Here is a 3,327-nt window from a genome sequence, read left to right as displayed (position 1 = left end):
GCGTAGCAAAGCTGGGGGCTCCGTCATCCTGCAACTCAGCCAATGCAGGAGAGGCAAGGCCCACGGTTGAAGAGAAATGGAGGGTGTGGTTTGGTGGACGGGGGAAAGGACCTAGATTTGATATCTTGCCGAGACCACTTTTGGGAATATGACTTGCTGGGAAAGTATCATTACCAAAAATAGGAAGAAGGTAAATGAGAACCATCTTATGCATGCTAGAGAGTGTAGACAAAGAGAATTAATGGAGGACTTCACTGTTTTTGGAAAAGAGATGTGAGGTGGCACCACTATAGATTGGCCTTTACCCAAAATGGGGAGACCATTTGTCGTAAGAGGTTGAAACTCCCTAGTGGGATTGAACCTACTGGTACACGGTTAAAAGATAATGGCTAGTACATTGTAGGTGTTGGCTGAATGCCTACAATAGACAAAATGGTTTGTGAAAATAAGGGTAAAGAAGGAAAACCACCTAGGCTTGATCTTGGGTATAAAAGGAACAATACCCATGAATATGGGAACAACAAGCATTGTAGCAGGAATAACACAGAAACCAAGGAAAAACATATGAAGGAAATCTGAATAGTGAGTTGAAAATGAAAGAAGAGAGAAAAGAGAAAGAACGTGATATTTGAGAGAAGGAAGAAAGTAGAGAATACACAGTAAAATTAGCATGCATAACTAGGAATCCTTTCCCTCCCTCAAAAAACACCAAGCTACACCCTTTGTAATCTCCAAAGGATGACTACCCTGACTCACATTCCAAGCCACATAACTTTATAGCCTTATTTGGTAATAAGGTTATGTGAGTTGGGATTGAGATCTTTTTAGTCAACATCCTGTTGTGAATACTCTTTACCCATGATTATTTCTACTAAAGCTTTAATTATTTCTTTGGTTACTACACACATTACTTTTAATAAGAACAAATCATTATTCTACCATATATATATATATATATATTATATGTGAATATGAATAAGTATATATATGGATATATGTATGTATGTATTTGACAATATACGAACCCTTGTAAACTAACATTTGCTTGATGAGTATTTTCTTTGAGTTTTAGAGTTGTTTATGTGCAGGAAGTGGAGAAATATTTTTGCAGCAAAAAAATGGAGAAAGGTCACTCAAGTTGCAAAAAAGTGCAGAAAACCTTACTACACATCAGAAAGTTAAAAAAAGTCAGTTCTATGGCAGAAACTGGAGAAATGTTCCTTTTACGGTAGAAACAGAGAATAATTCCAATTTGCAGCATCGTCCCCTAGACTTTGTATTCAATGTTTGATCACAAACTGATAGCAATAGAATGGGATCTTGGAGCCCATTCCGTGGGAGTGTCAGTCCCAACTTCCTTCTTAGAAAAAGCCTAAACTAAACGTTGTCTAATAACATTAAGACACATGTCTAAGGTACAAGAAGTGTACAACCTGAAAGATTTGCAGAAGCAATATAAAAAAAAAAAATTTATATTTACATTTAAAGATCGTTATACCACACAACTATGGATTCTAAATAGGACAAAATTGTGTACCTTTCTTAGCAACCCAAGCATGTTGCCTCCCAAGGTATTCACGTTTCTCTCTCTATTTCTTTTTGGGTTTTCAGAAGACTGCAGTATCACTCAGTAGTTTTGATGGTCAACTCCTGATATGATAATTAAAATCTTATTTTTTATTTAAGACTTGAAAAAGCCCAAGAGAGAGATTGGACGTGGGATCCTTAGGGATCCTAATTTTCAGTTGTAGGATTAATCAATAACTTTTTGAATGTTTTGACTTATCATGAAACTCTCTCAAAATTATTCATCCTCAACCATATCAAGAAAATATTTGAACTTCTACAGATTGCAATAATGTCCATCAACACATTGTAATTGACCCTTGAAGATTAGAGAATTACAAATGAGGTCCCATTACTTACAATTTGATATCTATGTCCTTCAACCACACTATATTCCCACAAGCCACTAGGACTGGATTAATATCATTGTCATGTCCCTAACTTATGTAACCCTTTATTTCTTGATTTCATAATTTATATTGGACTCCAAAATATCTTTGAAAAACTCTTTAAATACACACACACATACACACAATATTATATATACGGAAAGCACTTTTGAAAAAAGACATTGGCCAGTTTTGTTTTGAGTCCAACTTCAATATGAAAATCAACTGAATATACTTCTTCTTTAGAGACTAGTGGATTCATTATTGAGTAATTACATATTTTACTCATTACACACATAACCCAACGTGTCTGCATATAGCCCTTAAAAAAGAGCATTAGCAATTGACATCATCAAAGTTATGTGCATAATAAATAAGTATACACAAACCTCTCATGTTCGAGGACAATAGGAAAAGTGTGATAGAACAACCTTTTAACTAATAGTGATCACGCCATAAGGTGTTTTTGATCGAATCTGATTAAGCTTATGTACTTGTTACATTACACCCATTTGTTTGCTTAAAGTCACTACCTCAATGATGGAGTAAATCATCCTATCATATAGTAGCACAACAAGTGTAGGCTTCAGTGGTGATATTCAATTAATATTCACAGCCTAGAATAATTTAATAATCTATGAAAAATCATTACTCCCTGTCTTTGGCTCCTTAACCATTAACATGATTTTTCTACAAAGTTGACATCACATGCCACATTTAAACAATGAAATTACCCATAATAATTACTTATGTAAAAATATAATTTATTTTCAAATAAAAATGCATAGTATTGTTTTTGAGGGCACATCATTCTAACAAAACCACCCTTAACATTTGGGGGGGGGGGGGGGGCTCTTCTCTTTCATTTTCATACTACCATTCATTCGTTCACCCTTCACAAACTAGTTGGCAGCAACAACATATCATAAATGAACTCAAAACAAGTTCCACAAAAACTGAAATTTCAATTTAAAGCAGAAAAAACCCAAAACCCCAAATTCTGGTTTTTCTTAAAATTGTAACTTAACCTTTGATCTTCATTGACACTGAAGCACATAGATCTCTACGATTGAAAAAGAAAGAAACATTAAGGTCATGCCACATAATAGACCTAAGAGAGGTGTGCACTAATTCTAGCTGAAGAGGTATCCAACAAGTTTTTCCAATTCTTAGCTTTATCCCAGGAAGAACAAAAAAAGAGAAACAACAAAGATAGTTGAAAAAATTAACAAAGCTCAAAATTTTGATGTTCTTTATCCACGATTTCTATTGTTTATGGTATTAAATTAGCTATACAAGTTATATATTCAATTTGGTTGATTTGTGCCCCTTGATCCATATTTCCTTCCCCCCCCCCCCCCCCCCTCGCCCC

This window comes from Quercus suber, unplaced genomic scaffold, assembly GCF_002906115.3.
Source record: "Quercus suber isolate HL8 unplaced genomic scaffold, Cork oak 2.0 scaffold_424, whole genome shotgun sequence".
In the NCBI taxonomy this organism is placed as follows: Eukaryota; Viridiplantae; Streptophyta; class Magnoliopsida; order Fagales; family Fagaceae; genus Quercus; species Quercus suber.
Note: the sequence above shows the minus strand (reverse complement) of the source record.